Genomic DNA, 20310 nt, shown 5'->3' with positions numbered 1-20310 from the left:
ATGTGCAGTTAAGACCGATACTAAGTGCCATTGGTTCGCCCACCTACTCGTTAGCCAAGTTTTTGACTACGCTGTTAAAACCACATGTGGGCCGTTCGGACTCTTATATAAAGAATTCGACACATTTCATCAGCAGATTGAATGGTATAGTGGTCCAGCCGGAGGTCATATTGGTCAGCTTCGATGTGGTATCGCTGTTTACCATGGTTCCACTTAATGATGTATTGGAACAGCTGAATCGAATTTTTCCTGCCGATATTTCAGAACTGTTTAAGCGTTGTTTGACGACCACATACTTCAAGTGGAATGAACAGTTTTATGAGCAAACGGATGGCGTGGCTATGGGAAGCCCCCTAAGTCCTGTAATTGCAAACTTCTTTATGTAGAAATTCGAAGAACAGGCCTTAGGTACTGCCAGCAAAAAACCAAATGTATGGTTCCGATACGTGGATGACCCGTTTGTGCTGTTGAGACATGGTAGGGAGGAACTAAGCCGGTTCCACGAACATCTGAACAGTATAAACTCGAGAATTCAGTTTGCAATGGAGGAGGAGGTAGACGGCAAGTTACATTTCCACGATGTGCTTGTTTTTAGAAACCAAAAGGGTAGTTTGGGCTACTCAGTATACCGCAAACCCACGCACACGGACCGTTATTTGCACCGGTATTCGAACCACCACCCACAACAGAAGCGGGATGTTATCAAGACGTTAGCGGACAGAGCTAGAAATATTTGTGAACCTGAGTTGCTCGACGCTGAGATGGAACATCTCGACAATGCACTAATGAAGAACGGATATTCGTCCACCGAAATAAAACCTGCGTTGAGGCAGCCACGCAGAAATCATACTGACGTACAGGCTACTGCAAAATCTAAGGTTTTCCTGCCGTTTGTTAAAAATGTAACGGAATGAATAGGGAGGATCTTGACGAAGCGGAACATTACCGATTCGAACCACCATCCACAACAGAAGCGGGGTGTTATCAAGACGTTAGCAGACAGAGCTAGAAATATTTGTGAACCTGAGTTGCTCGACGCTGAGATGGAACATCTCCACAATGCACTAACGAAGAACGGATATTCGTCCACCGAAATAAAACCTGCGTTGAGGCAGCCACGCAGAAATCATACTGACGTACAGGCTACCGCAAAATCTAAGGTTATCCTGCCGTTTGTTAAAAATGTAACGGAATGAATAGGGAGGATCTTGATGAAGCGGAACATTACCGATTCGAACCACCATCCACAACAGAAGCGGGGTGTTATCAAGACGTTAGCAGACAGAGCTAGAAATATTTGTGAACCTGAGTTGCTCGACGCTGAGATGGAACATCTCCACAATGCACTAACGAAGAACGGATATTCGTCCGCCGAAATAAAACGTGCGTTGAGGCAGCCACGCAGAAATCATACTGACGTACAGGCTACTGCAAAATCTAAGGTTTTCCTGCCGTTTGTTAAAAATGTAACGGAATGAATAGGGAGGATCTTGACGAAGCGGAACATTACCGATTCGAACCACCATCCACAACAGAAGCGGGGTGTTATCAAGACGTTAGCAGACAGAGCTAGAAATATTTGTGAACCTGAGTTGCTCGACGCTGAGATGGAACATCTCCACAATGCACTAACGAAGAACGGATATTCGTCCACCGAAATAAAACCTGCTTTGAGGCAGCCACGCAGAAATCATACTGACGTACAGGCTACCGCAAAATCTAAGGTTATCCTGCCGTTTGTTAAAAATGTAACGGAATGAATAGGGAGGATCTTGATGAAGCGGAACATTACCGATTCGAACCACCATCCACAACAGAAGCGGGGTGTTATCAAGACGTTAGCAGACAGAGCTAGAAATATTTGTGAACCTGAGTTGCTCGACGCTGAGATGGAACATCTCCACAATGCACTAACGAAGAACGGATATTCGTCCGCCGAAATAAAACGTGCGTTGAGGCAGCCACGCAGAAATCATACTGACGTACAGGCTACTGCAAAATCTACGGTTTTCCTGCCGTTTGTTAAAAATGTAACGGAATGAATAGGGAGGATCTTTACGAAGCGGAATATTACCGTAATTTACAAGCCGACCAGGAAGATGCAGGAATACCTTAAGCCTGCCAAGGACGCTCGCAAACCACTGGAAAAAGCTAGAGTGTATAGGATCCCATGTAGCTGTGGTGATGTTTATGTGGGTACCACTAAATGAACTGTTTCTAAACTTTTGGAAGAGCATAAGGGAAATTGCAGAAGAGGAGAAACGGAACGATCAGCTGTTGCGGAGCATGCTTTCCAGCCAGGGAACCACAATATTCGTTTCGAGGAGACGCAAGTACTAGCGGCCACAAGCGGATATTACGAAAGGCTCTACAGGGAGGCAATCGAAATCGCTAAACACCCAAATTATTTCAACCGTAAGGAGGAGGGTGTGAAATTAAACGGCATATGGATGCCGGTGTTAAAGAAGATGTGTATCACCCGCCCACTACTGGGTGACGGCAACGGCGATCGACGGCGACGGACAGCGGCCAATTGCACTGACGTTTTCAAAACACGTGACGTCACGCTGCGGCGTGGGAGCGCACGGACACGGAATTTAGCGGCAGTCAGTAGCGAGCCAGTGGGTGTGTTGGACCTTCCATTGAGCTACGGACCCCCTTGAAGATGTCTCCCGCAGTCGGAGACGAAACGTTGGGAATCGACACAGAATTCATCAACCGACCACGACATAACAGCCCGGATAATTATAATGGACATCAAAGGTGTGTGCCTGCTGAGTTCCTTGCTAACAGAAGACCATCAAGAGCAACAAAAGACCAACGAATGATGCTTTCGGTGGGAAGTTGTACGTAGATGACGGGGAGGTTATTGATGCAGCAACACGTTTTCTCCAACGTCGACCAGTAGAGTGGTACCATGGTGGCATACAGGTCCTCCCAGTAAGATGGCATAAGACCGTCACATTGAACGGAGATTATATTGGAAAATAGGATTTTGTAGCCAAAAGAGTGAGAATTATGTGACGTGTTGGAATTCTGAATGAGAGCTACCTGATTTCAGAAAAAAAAGTGTTTCATTAGCTATTGTACACCCCTCTTAATTATTTAGTATTTACATTATCCTGATAGGAATTATCATATGCATTGCCTCTTTTTTCCATCAATGATTGATTGTTTGACCCGTTCCGACCTCCTTCGCGCTATTCCTCAGTCGATCAACGTTTCTTCTACACCTTCGTACCGTCGTACCAACTTGTGGGTGTCAGCACCTGGGTGTGGCCGGACGGACGCCTTGCGGCACCAGAGAACAGTCGGCACGTACCCAGTCCTCTTTGTTATTGTGTCTTGCCGCAGCCCAGTACAGGACGACGGCAGCTTGGCCAAGGAATTCTGGTGCCTCGGGTGTTACTGACGCCCAAGAATGCTGACACAGTGCAGCTTCGGACGTCCACGGTCTTCGCGACACAAACTCCTCCACGAGCGGCTCTACTTCATGCTCAGCGGCCCCTGCATGTCCCCTGTGCTGCAGCGGTGCGTTTCACACCCCTACTCGCCACATTGTCGGAAAGCAGGCGATCGGTGACGTAGTAGGCAGAGACGCACGGCCCCCATGCTGGTGGTCAGCGTGCTGCCACCCTGGGCCGGCGTTCGCCCCTGTAGCGACCGTCGCAGGGCCGAACAGTTTCAGGGTGCGCTGCTCTGGCGTAAACAAAAACTGCAGTTCTCGAGCAGCATCCAATACGGTGGCTAGGCGGCACGTATCATGTGGTGGCGAAACTTTGGCGCTGACAGAAGCGATTTTAGTACAAATCACATTGACGCACTATAGAGCGAACAATCAGTTGAAAACGGCACACATCGGACACGCGATTGCACATAAATAAATTCAGTATAATACCTTTTAGTCTCTGTAATACTCTGAGGAGGAGGAGGAGATTTAGTGTTTAACGTCCCGTCGACAACGAGGTCGTTAGAGACGGAGCAGCAGCTCGGATTAGGGAAGGTTGGGAAGGAAAGTTCTCATTGTCCTCCAGAAGGAACCATCTCGGCATGTGCCTTAAGCGATTTAGGGAAATCACGGGAAACCTAAATCAGGAAGACCGAACGCGCGTTTGAGCCGCTATCCTTCCGAATCCGAGTCTAGTGTGCTAACCACTGCGCTACCGCGCTCAGCTATATTACTGCCTACACTACGCTTGTCCGTCCACTTTTAGAACACTTTTGCGCGCTGTGGGATCCTCACCAGATAGGACTGACTGAGTACATCGAAAAAGTTCAAAGAAAGGCAGCACTTTTTGTATTATTGCGAAATATGGGAGAGAGTGCCACAGAAATGATGTAGGGTTGGGGATGGACATCATGAAAAGAAAGGCGTTTTTCGTTGCGACGGAATTTTCTCACAAAATTCCAATCACAAACTTTCTCCTCCGAATGCGAAAATATTTTGTTGACACCGACTTACATAGGGCGGAACGATCACCACGATAAAATAAGGGAAATCAGAGCTCGTACGGAAAGATATAAGTGTTCATTCTTCCCGCGCGCTATATGAGATTGGAATAATAGAGAATTGTGAAGGTGGTTCGATGAACCTTCTGCCAGGCACTTTAAATGTGATTTGCAGAGTATCCATGTAGATGTAGATGTAGAAAAGCCACAACACACTGCGACACTGAGCTCGTATTGTAGAATTTACGTGGTGTCTTAAGTGTTGAAATTATTCTTTCAATAATGAGCAAGGCGATTCATTCCACTGTTCATCTGAGATAATACTCTGTCTGTTACCATCGAGAAGAAGCTAAGTCCTATTCCTCACTAATTTTTCGCTAGTTTATAACGTTGGCTAGACATGTTTGCAGTACTTGTAAAGCCATCGGCACACGGACCTTGCATCCGAACGTTGAGCGTTGAGCGTGCCGAGTTTCTGACGTCATAGCGTGGAATAGTACGTTCGGGAGTCTTTCCGAACGTGTAATCAGATATTCTGAGCGTGCGTCTGTGCGTTGACCAATGAGATGGCACAACGCCACCTACGTCACACGCACGCCGTCTCTCTTCAGTACAGAGCTGTGAGGCGCCATATTGGCATTCATTTCAAACTTATATGTATATATGCCGTTTCTGAGCACCAGCAAATTGAGAATCACTGGAAAACCCGTTGTTAACTGTGTGATTCGTTCCAATAAAATAATGAGAAACATCATATTCGTGGCAAAAGAATTATTGTAACTTGTGTATTATGAGAGTAGGATATTTGAAGGCAGCGACAGACGGAATGGTTCAAATGGCTCTGAGCACTATGGGAATTAACATCTGTGGTCATCAGTCCCCTAGAACTTAGAACTACTTAAACCTAACTAACCTAAGGACATCACACACATCCATGCCCGAGGCAGGATTCGAACCTGCGACCGTAGCGGTCACGCGGTACCAGACTGAAGCGCCTAGAGCCGCTCGGCCACACCGGCTGGCGACACACTGAAGATCCACCCAAAACGCATTGTTCTTGGTACAATTTGTTATAATTATATTTCAATTAGTAACATATCTACGGTTAAGGTTTTCAGCAAGGATTAACGTACTATGGTAAAAAGACAGGTGTGTAGTTGGCTTAGCGTAATGAGTAGAATCACCGACCGTCTGGTAGTGAGTTTTTTCTTGGGGCTTCCTAATTGTTTTCCTAACAATCGTGTTTTTATTAGGTTCTGTTACTTTATTATTAGTTTAATATAAGTATATACTATAATATTTGATGTTATGTAAATATAAGTTCACCTTTTTTTGAGGGGTAACTTTGTTCGATTGGCTTAAGCTACTAGACAGCTTGCGCTACTTGTATAACGATATTTTGCTCCTTTTTCTTTTACGCTTCGGAATTCACATGTTGCAAAGATTATGCTACTGAGTAGGAACAGTGATCAAGTAAGACTCACCTTGGGGTTTTACTAAAATGTGGGAATGATGAAATAATAAACATTATTTATTATTCTTATGCGGAGAAGTATTTGCGCCGCACTGTTTGTAATGGAAGCCTGTGTCCTTATTGACTGGACATGGTACTTTCCTTTTCGTGGACGCTGGAGGAAATGTACGCTTTAATAGAGCTAACGTGGGAATTTTACGCGGGTGCGTTGAGTAAGCAGTGTGAATTAGGAAACTAGAAAAAAAAGATGGCTTCAAATGGCTCTGAGCACTATGGGACTTAACTTCTGAGGTCATCAGTCCCCCAGAACTTAGAACTACTTAAACCTAACTAACCTAAGGACATTACACACATCCATGCCCGAGGCAGGATTCGAACCTGCGACCGTAGCCGTCGCGTGGTTCCAGACTGTAGCACCTAGAACCGCTCGGCCACTTCGGCCGGCGAAACTAGAAACATCCCTCAACTGCCGCTGGAATGCGTTGGGATCGTGTATACCACTTTGGGGCCAACGTGCCGTATGCACAAGTCGCATCGTTCCTAAGCGTTCAGCTGCACGTCGAACTTGGCACTCTCAACGTTAACGTTCGACAGCACGGTCTGTGTGCCGACGGCTTAAGTGTCGGTACCTTAATTGAAAACGGGAATGACTTGTGCTCTTTTTTCCAATCATCAGGAGCTCTTCGCTCCTCCGTAGCCCCATGGTACACATTCTCCGCGTAGAATCGTGCTGGTAACACGTTCGGACCAATGGCCTTCCCTCCACTGCATAATTTCAGTTACTTTTGTATTTCGATGTGGATGTGGTTTGCCAGTATAGATCTTATGAGTGGAAGCTCGTTTTTCGTTTGTCGTAGGAGGGTGACTAATCTGCTGCTAGGCTGCTGACTCTTGTGGTAAATGAATTTCCTCACCAAGTGCTGAGGTCGGTGCAGAGCCGCTAGCCCTGGCTGTGTTGGCTGCAGTGCGACGGCGTGCCGCGGCGCGCTGGGCGCCTCCTACCGGGGCCCCGTGGCGTCGCTGCGCCGCCCGCAGACGCCGTCGGCGGCGCTGCAGTCGCACGGCTGCCTCGCGCTGGCGCCGGGGGTCGTCGCGGCGCTCACCGACGCCGGCGCCGTCCCCGCGCACATCTCCTTCATCGTCTACTGACGACGCCTGCCCTCGCTGTCGCAGCGAGCCGCGCAGGTTCCACACCAGCCGCGATACTTGGCAATCACGAATAAACTGTCGTCGACTGGATACTGCTCCGCAGTTATTTCACTGTAGAGGGCTGCCGAAAGCAGAGCGCAGATCTGGACTCGTTGATGCAGTGAAACCCAGTTTTTAATTATTGGTATCTGTCTAGTATAAACGAATATTTCCTTTCTAAATGTATTGTGTATCATTATAATTCTTCACGTTATGATATACCTTACATAGCAGAATCCTCTTCCTTAGTGCGCTTGGTCACTCCACACTGTACTCCACCTACTAACGATGAATCTTGACCCACTGAGCTAGCTTGTGTACCTCGACGTTAGAGTTATTTAGTTAGTTAGCTACTTAAGTGTTCCATAGACCACCTGAATGACTCTTGGACCGAAATTGTGATGAACGTATCAGCTTACAGGATACATGCACATGGTCAGTGCTAACGTTAATGAGCACATTCGTTTTCAGTTCCATCATGCAACTACGCTTACAAACTAGTCCTTTTTTCTTAACAGGTTACTAGTTTTTAAATAGAAATTCGTACGAGGAATAGAAATAGTTGTCTAGGTGAAATGATTTTAGATTAGATTTACGATTTCATTTGCTACATGTCATATAATTTGTGTTGATAAGAAACCGATCTATGATATTTTTGCTGCTTATTGTACTCCTTTCTGAGCCACTGACAGCTTTGATAATGGGTAAGAAAGGTAATCTTTCCCTCTAGTGCTGTAGGTATGGACCTTACAGTTCTTCTCAAATTGTGATGGATTATTTATGACCAATTTCACTACGGTACACATGAATTGCGGTGGCGTTGTTAAAATACCTAGCTACCTGAAGAGGTACCGACATGATGTTCGTGCGTGAGCACCACATATTATTCTTACTGCTCGCTTTCGTGCAATCAGTACATTCTTCCCAAGTGACGGGCTATCCCAGCCAATTATTCCGTAAGACATTACTTAGTGGAAATATGCAGAATGTGCCAGGAGATTAATACCTTTGTTTCCAAGATCAGCAATCATACGAAGAGCAAATGAAGCTGAAGTTAATTGTTTGAGAAGCTCAATAACATGCTGCTTCCAGTCCATGATTTCATCAATATGTACACCCGAAAAATTGAAGCGTTCTACTCTATTTGCAGGTTCCTGCTCATGTGCTACATCAGGTGTTCGTATGACTCTATTTGCTGCACAGAACTGAATATCGTTTGTCTTTTGTTTTCAAAGATTATACCCATTTTATAATTCATTGGAAGATATAATTAACAATCTCTTTTGGTGCTTTCTCTCTAATGGGACTTATTATAACACTAGTATCATCTGTAAAAAGTACCAATTCTGCTTGTAGAATATCAAGTGAGAGGTCATTCACGTATATAAGAAGCAGAAGTGGACCAAATATTGAATCCTGTAGGACTGCATTTGTGACTTATCCTCAGTCACTAAAATTTTCTGCTTTCAGTCATTGTGCGAACGACGTTTTGCATTGCGTTTGTTAAGCATGATACAAACCAGGTGTGTCTAAAGCCATCAGTTACATAAAACTTGATTTTTCTAAGAGAGTGACATGATCTACATAACCATATTGCTAAAAAGATTACAAAAAATAACAATTGGCGAAATTTTATTGTGAATCTGTAAGTACGATTCTCGGTTGAGCAACCTTTCCGGAAACCAAACTGTGATATGCTAAGTAAATTGTTCCTACTTAAGTGTGAGACTATTCTCGAGTACATTGATAGTCGTTTAAGTCTAACTTGTCACCTTCCTCGAGAAGAGGTTTTAACAATCGCATATTTTAACCTGGCTTTAAACATTCACTGTACCAGTGATGCCTTAATACATCGCTGAGGATGTTAGTTATTGAAGTTGGAACTGCTTTTCAGAATTTTGTTCGAAATTTGGTTAAAAGCACACGAGTTCTTGTTTTTCAGAGTACTTGCAGGCATTTGCGTGTGGAGGGGATCCGTGGAGAGACAACATCAACACATTTATGACAATGATCACAGACTGAAGCAATGGATTAAAATTTGTACCAAGGCCGGGATTATACCCCGGGCCTCCTGATCACCAGGCACATGCTCTGAACACCGCGCCATGCTAGCACAACGCATAACACAGCTGCACGCATTACCCTAGTATAGCTCCCTCCCTAATTAGAAGGAGACGCCTGTTCAAATTCCGGCCTTGGTACAAATGTTAATTCTTTGCTTCGGCCTGCATTGATTATCACAGATAAAGTTGAGATTTAATATGTTTCTGGAACATATAATTTATTTGGTTAATGCACGGGTGAGGGGATGTAGAAACTACAATTCCTTTACTTCCCGCAGCTATACGGCACTGTTGTGTGGACTAGCTTGCAGAGCCGCATAGAACCAGTCTTCAGACTGATCAATACAGCAGCAACAACAACACAATTCATTATCACGTGACTGTGAAGTTGCAGTTATATGCCTATTAAGAAGTCGAAATAGTATCTAGATCGTTTTGTCAGAGCTATGGCAAACATTGTTCTTACGTTTATAGTAATCAGCGGGACTACAATACATCCTTATTTCGATAATTAACAAAAAGCTTTTATCCTCATTCTCTACGATACCTCTCGCTATTGTCAACCCCTAAAACACCGTCGACATGATTACTCGGTCTGCAGCAACTATCAAACTGCACTGTTTGAAACTGCCGGAAATCTTATTTGTTCGGAATTTTCACGATCTTGAAGACCGGTTCGTCACTTATTATTTCGCTGCTCAATTACCTTTCTTCATTTACTGCTCGCTCGTAAAACAATCAATATGTTCAAGCCACCTTCTTATGTCTACTATAAACAGCATAGTGAACCCGTTATCGTCGCCAGGTTAGACACGAAGACAACATCCACCCCCGTAGTACAAACTTATACTCCTATTAGCTCTGCATATGAGGAAGAGTTTTAAGGAATGTATGATTGTATCAACGAAATATTTCAAGTAGTTAAAGAAGACGGAAATTTGGTTGTGATTGAGGATTGGAATTCGTTAGAGAGAAAAGGGAAAGAAGAAAAAGTAGAAAAAGGACGTGGATTGGAAGAAAGGAATGAATGAGAAAGCTGCGTGGTAGAACTTTACACAGAGTACACTTGAATCACAGCTAACACTTCGTTTAAGAAGCATGACAGAAAGTTGTATGCGTTTAAAAGACCTAGAGACACTGGTAGGTTTCAGAAAGATTAGGTATCGGTAAAGATTTTAAACCATAAAGCATTTACAAGGGAAGATTTGGAAGCTGCCCATCTTTTATTCGTTATGAAATACAGATTAAAACTGAAGAAATTGCAGAAAGGTAGCAAATTAAGGAGATTGGACCTGGATAAGTAAAGGGAACCAAAGTTGTTGATGATTTGGAACTCAGAATCGGGCAGCGGCAGACTGAATGAGGGAGATCGGTACATTAGATGAATGATTACATTTGAGAGATGAAACATTGAAGGTAGTGAACAATAAAGTTAAAAAAAGACAGGACCCAGTAGAAATGCTTGGTTGGAATATGATATGTTTAGTTGACGAAAGGACAAAATATAAAAATGCAGCAACTGAAACGGATAAAAGAGAATACGAACGTCTAAAAGATGAGACTGGCAGAAATTTCCAAATGGTGACGCAGGAATGGCTGCATGTGAAATGTAAAGCTTTTTAAGCATGTACGAGTATGGGAAAAATAGATGCCGCCCAGAGGAATATTAAAGTAACATTTGTGAAAACGGTATGCACCCTGTATGAATGTTAAGATTTCTGATGGCCAACAAGGTCTAAGTACAGAACGTAAATCTGAAAGGTGGAAAGAATATATAGAAACTGTAGGGTCTTTACAAGCGAAAAGAAAGTGGAGGCAATCTTGCATAAAAATAAGAAGCAATATATGTAGATGAGATGGGAGACAATTATGATACTGCAAGAAGCGTTTGACAGAATAAGACCCCGTACAGTAGACGGTTGCTTTAGAAGAATACTGAAGGTTAGATGGGTAGATCGCATAATTAATGAGAATGTACTAAACAGAACGGATAAAAAAGGCATCGATTGATGAGGCATATCCGGACAAATTAAAGAAGCATCAATTTGATTATGGGAGGAAGTGTGGTTGACAAAGAGATGTAGGGGGAATACAAGGCTTCACCACAGTAAGCATCTTCAAGTGGATGCAGGTTGCAACAAATACCCTCAAACGGAGAGGCTTAACACAGGATAAGGTAATATAGGTATGCATCATACCGTTCTTCGTTCTGCATAGCATATCAGAAACAATAACGTGGCATGAAAGAGCTGTAGTTTAGTAGTCTTAGTTGTTTTGAAGGTGGCATGCTAACGTCTTCTTTCGACTTTTTAACTACAGTACTTTAACAGCTATAGCATGACCTACAGTTTAATGTGTATCTCGAATCACAGCGTTATTTTCACGTATATAAGTAACTGCTGAAGGCGAAATAAGGGATAAAAATCGTGGCGCGAACGAGAACTGAACTCTGAGCCTCTAGACTTGTAGTGTGGTAATCGCTGAAGATTATATTTTGTCGGTATGAGTTCCTCTTCATTTAGCTCTCCATCTTTTTCTACTTTCAAATTTAAGGTATTGCGTCTTAATAATATTAATTGTTTTGCTTGTGTATAATAGGTGAATACCTGCCTTCCTTTTTTTGTTTAGATAACAGAAAATTTAAGAGAAACAAAAGAGGAAGAAACTCAGATTACCTTAATTGGCCTCTTCTGATAAAATATTTTCTTGCTAATATTAAACGTAAAACTTTAAAGGACTAAACGAATTCTCAGGCTTCTATTAAGTTACAAAAATTCATTGAGTGGAAAATATAAACTGAAGAACGGTTTCTATAAATCTTTTGTTGTACTTACGTCGGAGCTTAATGTGTATTTTCCAGTCTTTCTGCAAAAGTTTGTGCTACTATTTATACATGAACTCAATATATAAATGTTTCTGCTGCTCAGTCAGGTCAGTGACTTAGAATTTGACGTGTCTGGATATGATTCACCAATCGATGCCTTTTGAAGCACAATTGTGTCATAAATTTCTTTTATCCTTCGTTAATACCTTCTCATTAATTAAGCGATCTACCTAATTAACCTTAGGGTTCTTCTGAAGCACCAGCTTTCGGAAGCTCTTGTTCCTTGCTTGTATGAATTGCTTGACACCCACATTTTAGTTCCATTCTGAGAGAATGTCGTCTCAGTAATAATATATGTAATATAAAAAACACAATTATCTGTAACAAGTCACCTCATAGTTACTTTAATAGACAGTTCGAAGAACCACAGTTATACCACGGTATTGGGAAAACAGTAAAAAGTAATAAAGTTGTGATACAATTGTCAATTTATTCAGCAGCATGACTTTGCCAATTTATAATTTTTCATTCATTATTTCTCTCTCTCTATCCACAGACACACACACACACACACACACACACACACATATATATATATATATATATATATATATATATATATATATATATATATATATATATATATATATATATATATGTATACAGGGTGTTACAAAAAGCAAGGCCAAACTATCAGGAAACATTCCTCACACACAAAGAGACAAAATATGTTATGTGGACATGTGTCCGGAAACGCTTATTTTCCATGTTAGAGCTCATTTTATTACTTCTCTTCAAATCACATTAATATGGAATGGAAACACATCAAACACTTTCTTACAGGAAATGTTCAAAATGTCCTCCGTTAGCGAGGATACATGCATCCACCCTCCCTCGCATGGAATCCCTGATGCGCTGATGCAGCCCTGGAGAATGGTGTATTGTATCACAGCCGTCCACAATACGAGCACTAAGACTCTCTACATGTAGTACCGGGGTTGCGTAGACAAGAGCTTTCAAATGGCCCCATAAATGAAAGTCAAGAGCGTTGAGGTCAGGAGAGCGTGGAGGCCATGGAATTGGTCCGCCTCTACCAATTCATCGGTCACCGAATCTGTTGTTGAGAAGCATACGAACATTTCGACTGACATGTGCAGGAGCTCCATCGTGCATGAACCACATGTTGTGTCGTACTTGTAAAGGCACATGTTCTAGCAGCACAGGTAGAGTATCCCGTATGAAATCATGATAATGTGCTCCATTGAGCGTAGGTGGAAGAACATGGGGCCCAATAAAGACATCACCAACAATGCCTGTCCAAACGTTCACAGAAAATCTGTGTTGATGACGTGATTGCACAATTGCGTGCGAATTCTCGTCAGCCCACACATGTTGATTGTGAAAATTTACAATTTGATCATGTGGGAATGAAGCCTCATCCGTAAAGAGAACATTTGCACTGAAATGAGGATTGACACATTGTTGGATGAATCATTCGCAGAAGTGTACCCGTGGAGGCCAATCAGCTGCTGATAGTGCCTGCACACGCTGTACATGGTAGGGAAACAACTGGTTCTCCCGTAGCACTCTCCATACAGTGACGTGGTCAACGTTACTTTGTATAGCAGCAACTTCTCTGACGCTGACATTACGGTTATCGTCAACTGCAGGAAGAATTGCCTCGTCCACTGCAGGTGTCCTCGTCGTTCTAGTTCTTCCCCAGTCGCGAGTCATAGGCTGGAATGTTCCGTGCTCCCTAAGACGCCGATCAATTGCTTCGAACGTCTTCCTGTCGGGACACCTTCGTTCTGGAAATCTGTCTCGATACAAACGTACAGCACCACGGCTATTGCCCCGTGCTAATCCACACATCAAATGGGCATCTGCCAACTCCGCATTTGTAAACATTGCACTGACTGCAAAACCACGTTCGTGATGAACACTAACCTGTTGATGCTACGTACTGGTGTGCTTGATGCTAGTACTGTAGAGCAATGAGTCGCATGTCAATACAAGCACCGAAGCCAACATTACCTTCCTTCAATTAGGCCAACTGGCGGTGAATCGAGGTAGTACAGTACATACTGACGAAACTAAAACGAGCTCTAACATTGAAATTAAGCGTTTCCGGACACATGTCCACATAAAATCTTTTCTTTATTTGTGTGTGAGGAATGTTTCCTGAAAGTTTGGCCGTACCTTTTTGTAACACCCTATATATATGAGTCGCCTAACGTTACCGCTGGATATATTTCGTGAACCACATCAAATACTGACGAACTGATTCCACAGACCGAACGTGAGGAGAGGGGCTAGTGTAATTGTTTAATACAAACCATACAAAAATGCACGGAAGTATGTTTTTTAACACAAACCTACGTTTTTTTAATGGAACCACGTTAGTTTTGTTAGCACATCTGAACATATAAACAAATACGTAATCAGTGCCGTTTGTTGCATTGTAAAATGTTAATTACATCCGGAGATATTGTAACCTAAAGTTGACGCTTGCAACCTCCGACGTTCAGTTGCGTGTTGTAACAAACACGGGCCACGGTCGGCGAGCAGCATCTGCAGGGACATGTTTACGATGACGACCGTGTTTACGAGTGTGGCTGTAGTGCACTGTTGTGGTTTGGTCTAGCTGTCGCAGTGTCCGCATATAGCGCTTGCTGCTATTGTTATTCTGTATTCGTCTCCGCACGCAGACTAACTGTAGTATACCGTGTTACCAGACGTCTGTGATAGTGTAGTGTTGTAGGAACTGTGACCATGGTGTATTCGAACTCTGAAAGGGCGGAGATGATACTCATCTATGGCGAGTGTCGACGAAATGCAGCTGAAGCCCTCAGGGTGTATGCAGAACGGTACTCGGACAGAGAGCATCGAACGTGCCGCACATTGCTAAACAACTACCGCCAACTGTATGCAACAGGTATGGTCGTAGCACGCAAACGGGTCCGTAACAGGCCCGTCACAGGAGAAGCGGGTGCAGTTAGTGTGTTTGCTGCTGTTGCCATGAACCGACACATGAGTACACGGGACATTGCGGGAGCCGGTGGACTGAGTCAAAGTAGAGTCATGCGCATACTGCATCGTCACCGCTTTCACCCGTTTCATGTGTCGCTACATCAGCAATTACATGGTGATGACTTTAATCATCGAGTGCAATTCTGTTAATGGGCATTAACAGAGAACGCGTTGCAGTTCTAGCTGCTTACCGATGAAGCGGGCTTCACAAACCACGGGCAGTAAATCTACGGAACATGCATTACTGGTCCGTGGACAATCCTCGCTGGCTCAGACAGGTAGAACGACAGCGACCGTGGACTGTAAATGTATGGTGCGGAATCGTTGGCGACCACCTCATTGGTCCTCACTTCATTGCAGGGCCCCAACAGGTGCAACATACATCGCGTTTCTACAGAATGATCTGCCAACGTTGCTCGAAAATGTCCCACTGGAATCGCGTCGATGTATGTGGTATCAGCATGATGGTGCACCTGCAAATTCCGCAATTAACACTGGGCTGATCCTTGACAGGATGTTCGACGGACGTTTCATAGGACATGGAGGACGCATAAATTGGCCAGCCCGTTCTCCTGATCTTACACCTCTGGACTTCTTTCTGTGGGGTACGTTAAAGGAGAAAGTGTACCATGATATGCCTGCAACCCCAGAGGATATGAAACAACGTAATGTGGCAGCCTGCGGCGACATTGCGCCAGATGTACTGCGGCGTGTACGGCATTCATTACGCCAGTGATTGCAATTGTGTGCAGCAAATGATGGCCACCACATTGAACATCTATTGGCCTGACATGTCGGGACACACTCTATTCCACTCCGTAATTGAAAACGGAAACCACGTGTGTATGTGTACCTCACCCCCCCCATGGTAATGCACATGTGCGTCAGTGAAAAAGATCAATAAAAAGGTGTTGTCATGTGGACGTAATGTGCTGTTCCAGTCTCTTCTGTACCTAAGGTCCATCACCGTTCCCTTTGGATCCCTACGTAATTCGGTGCTCTCCGATACACACGATCGAACAGCGGAGGAGTGGTACTCAAGCGTCAACTTTAGGTTACAATATCTCCGGATGTAATTAACATTTTACAATGCAACAAACGGTACTGATTACGTATTTGTTTATATGTTCAGATGTGCTAACAAAACTAACGGGGTTCCACTTAAAAAAAGGTAGGTTTGTGTTAAAAAACATACTTCCGTGCATTTTTTTATGGTTTGTATTAACCAATTACACTAGCCCCTCTCCTCACGTTCGGTCTGTGGAATCGGTTCGTCAGTATTTGATGTGGTTTACGAAATATATCCAGCGGTAATGTTAGGTCACTCATCCTATATATATATATATATATATATATATATATATATATATATATATATTACCGCTGGATATATTTCGTAAACCACATCAAATACTGACAAATCGATTCCACAGACCGAACGTGAGGAGAGGGGCTAGTGTAATTGGTTAATACAAACCATAAAAAAATGCATGGAAGTATGTTTTTTAACACAAACCTACCTTTTTTTAACTGGAACCCCGTTAGTTTTGTTAGCACATCTGAACATATATATATATATATATATATATATATATATATATATATATATATATATAATCAAATCTCCGCAATTTACTTACCTCACCACTCCTATTAAATAATCAGCCCATGATCATTTCAGTTACCTGTTATCTGAATGAGTGGTGTCTGTTCTTTCGGACGTGTCCAAAAGGACAGACACCACGCATCCATATAACTGACTCGCCTAGTTGGGCAGTGGATCGACCTTCTTCGTTGTGTATGCACAAGTGCGTCTGACATCGTGCAGGAATCTCAGAGTAGTGAGTATGGAGGAAATGGACAGTGACTGTGTACGGGTGGTTCTCGATGGGAATGCGGGTCGGCCGTGGGCGTACCGATATAGTCCGCGCAGCTGCGATAATACGGTGTCCTGGATGGCGAAGTGGTTAACGCACCTGCCTAGTAAGCTGGAGGTCCCGGGTTCGAATCCCGATCCAGCACATATTTTCAGTCGTCGACGCTGATTCCGCGTAATGTCCCTAAGCAGCTGACACAGTAATCCATTCCGTTTCGTTTACTTTCTTCCTCCCTCCCTCCCCCCTCCACCTTCAATTCACATATAATAATTCAATTTTCCCCATAACTCTGAACGAATTCACACACACTCCAGCACACTTGTGATCTTGAATATACAGTATACCGAAACTAAACTAAACGCCGCCCGAGCAGGTCTCGGAAGACCTAATAGTACTGACCGACCACCGTGTCATCCTCAGCTTACTGGCGTCACTGGATGCGTATGTGGATGATGATGATGTTGGTTTGTGGGGCGCACAACATCATGGTTAGCAGCACCCGTAAAAGTTCCAAATCTTTCCATTTCCAGTTTCGACACTTCCCGAAGGATCGTGATATGATGAGGACAACACAAACACCCAGTCCTGGGTGGGGGAAGTCCCTCGACTCAGACGAGAATCGAACTCAGGACCATGTGATCCTGAGGCAGCAACAGAGATGTGGAGGGACACATGGGCAGCACAGTGCTCTCCCAGCTGTTGTCAAGTTCTGTAAACTGGAGCCTTTAGTTCTCATCAGGTAGCTCCTCAATTTGCCTCACAAGGTCTGAGTGCAACCCGCTTGACAACAGCACTCGGCAGACTGGACCCTCACCCAGCCAAGTGCCAGCCAAGCCCGACAGCGCATAACTTCGGTGATCTGCCGGGAACTGGCGTTACCACTGCGGAAAAGGCTTTGGCGTACAGTGTATCACTATATATTAAAATACAGCCCAGCAACCTTTCCATTAGTACGTTACATTACTTAAGAACTCTCATAACCAGGATCTGTTGATTTCTGATTTATGTGCGTGTAATTGTCAGTAAAACTGATGCAAACTAATTAAAATTTCAACATAGGTACAAGGTTGCTCATAATTCTAAATCGAAAGCAATATTTTGCGTTGCAACCTGCAGTATCTGTAACCTGTTCACTTCTCATTGTATGGGCTCTGCTGCTAATTTTAGCCAGCCGGTGTGGCCGTGCGGTTCTAGGCGCTTCAGTCTGGAACCGTGTGACCGCTATGGTCGCAGGTTCGAATCCTGTCTCGGTCATGGACGTGTGTGATGTCCTTAGGTTAGTTAGGTTTAAGTAGTTCTAAGTTCTAGGGGACTGATGACCACAGATGTTAAGTCTCATAGTGCTCAGAGCCATTTGAATCACGTTGCTAATTTTAAAGCACGTCTATGTGACCTCTTTCTCCCTCTTCTTGTATGCCCCCCTCCCCTCCCTCTCCTCACCGCAATAAACGTCTCCAGCATCTCTTTCCTCTTACTCTCTAACTTCTGCTCTCTCCCCCCCTCTGTCTGTGTTACCGTTTCTCCTCTCTATTCTACTTTTATGTCATCCACTCACACACTCAGTTGTTATGTAAAACTTGCTATGTTCGACTCTTTTACTGTATTCACTACAATATAAGATCATTACATATTTTTGGATATAATATACCGTTTCTACACTCTCACTTTAGAACAGTTCAAACATGTAATGTGGATATAGCATACAGTAAACGCAGAAAGGTATTAAAATTGCTGTTCATATGCAACTAAGTGTTAATGTTTGACTCCATAGACTGAAGAAAATTGTTTTCATTTTCTGTTCAGAGGCAGTGAAACAGGTTACCCACAAAATCATTCACACGAAAAAAGTAATATATGCTATGTTAGTTGTCACCGAATGCAGCTGCTGTAAATATAATTCTACTGTGGAGTGGAAACATTAATAGATAGAATAATTACAGCCAAATCTGTGTTCCAACTGATATTCGTAATAGCTGCAGTTAAATACAATGTAAAATGTTTGAGTTCTAAGTGTCACTTACTTCTCTTGTAAAATGTAACTGTGATGTGTCTCCGACATCACGATTTGGATTGTGTTTTGTATATTTAAAGAATGTCTACTGAAGCAGTCACCGGTACGCAACAGAAAATATGTCCAGCACTCTAATTCATAATGCTCCTAATTAAGCTTATCCATTAGGTATGTACTCCTGTTGTGGAGAAAGTAACAAAAATACAATGATCACCGCCCGGTAAAAAGTGGCTAAGTCCATTCGATGAAGAAATGAGTATATGGTACATTCTGATGGACAGCCCTCGGTGTTACTACGAAGTCGAAATTACTTTCAAATAATGTGACCTGTCCCCGCGATGAAAAGGTTTCACTTTTAGTGGTAACAGAAACGACATTCTAAGTCGGTCTTCTCATGTAAAGAATGGGACAAGTCCAAGGTTTGCTTTCATTACACCTGTTAGGTCAGTTGGGCTGCAAACGTGATGAGTTGAGTTTCTTACTCTGTGTTGCTTCCTTATAGTAAGAGTGTTTAGTTTGTTGTGTGATAGTAGTGTGGTCTTTTTAAAATCTTTAAAATGTCTGTCTCATCACAAGACAAATGTGAGAAGCCATCTGTTAATCAGTCACCTAACAAAAGAAAAGTTATGTCAGAATGGGTAGTGTTTGTAGGAACCTTAGGCCAATGTCTTATTGAGGTAGGCAGTGACTGCAAATGCTCATTGTCTGAGTGTTTCAAACAAATTAGACCCCACAAAAGAGAACAGGTTAATACGACTTTAATTTGTTACGTAACTGGAATGATAAATATCCCTATTTAACCAGCTAATTTCAGTGACAGTAATTACTTGTAGAAGGCCTAGGTATGATGATTCCGACGCCAGAGATTGCTCTTCCAGGTACATCGTAAGAATGAAACGAAACGATAGCTTGAGTGAAATTCCTTTTTGCCAAAAGACCTTCATTGCTTTGCACAGACTAGCAAAGTGCAGATTGCACACTATACACATCGAGTATGAAGCATACTGGAATATCTCCCAAAACCAAAAGAGGCATACTTGGTAACTGGCTTCTGAAACTATCCAAAGAAAAGAAGACCGTCGTTATAAACCACATAGGTCTACTTAAGGAAAGAAAGAGCCAGTATGCCAAAGGAAAGTCAAATAGAATTAACCTTCCAGAAAAACTATCAATAAAAGTAACGCCTTGAGTGATACAGCCTGAACTTCTTGTTGCATGTGAGACCCACCGCAAAATATTTAACAGGAAATTCAACTTATTTTCATACCCACATGCTGATACCTGTTCAATATGTGACATACTTCAAGCAGAATTGAAAGGTTTGAATGTAAAGCTTTCGCAAAACATCTCTGAGAAAGAAATGTTAGAAGTTACAAAAACATTAACGTACTTAG

General features: G+C 43.1%; 1 non-coding gene across 1 annotated transcript; it reads left to right on the top strand.

The window, feature by feature from the left end:
- The first annotated feature begins 16977 nt into the window (after positions 1–16977).
- Positions 16978–17050, top strand: Trnat-agu. Its single transcript has one exon. It is a non-coding gene; the product is annotated as a tRNA-Thr (tRNA).
- The last annotated feature ends 3260 nt before the right edge of the window (positions 17051–20310 follow it).

Source organism: Schistocerca piceifrons, chromosome 8 (genome assembly GCF_021461385.2).
Source record: "Schistocerca piceifrons isolate TAMUIC-IGC-003096 chromosome 8, iqSchPice1.1, whole genome shotgun sequence".
Lineage (NCBI taxonomy): Eukaryota > Metazoa > Arthropoda > Insecta > Orthoptera > Acrididae > Schistocerca > Schistocerca piceifrons.
The sequence above is the reverse complement of the archived record's forward strand: the minus strand, read 5'-3'. Positions and strand labels throughout refer to the sequence as shown.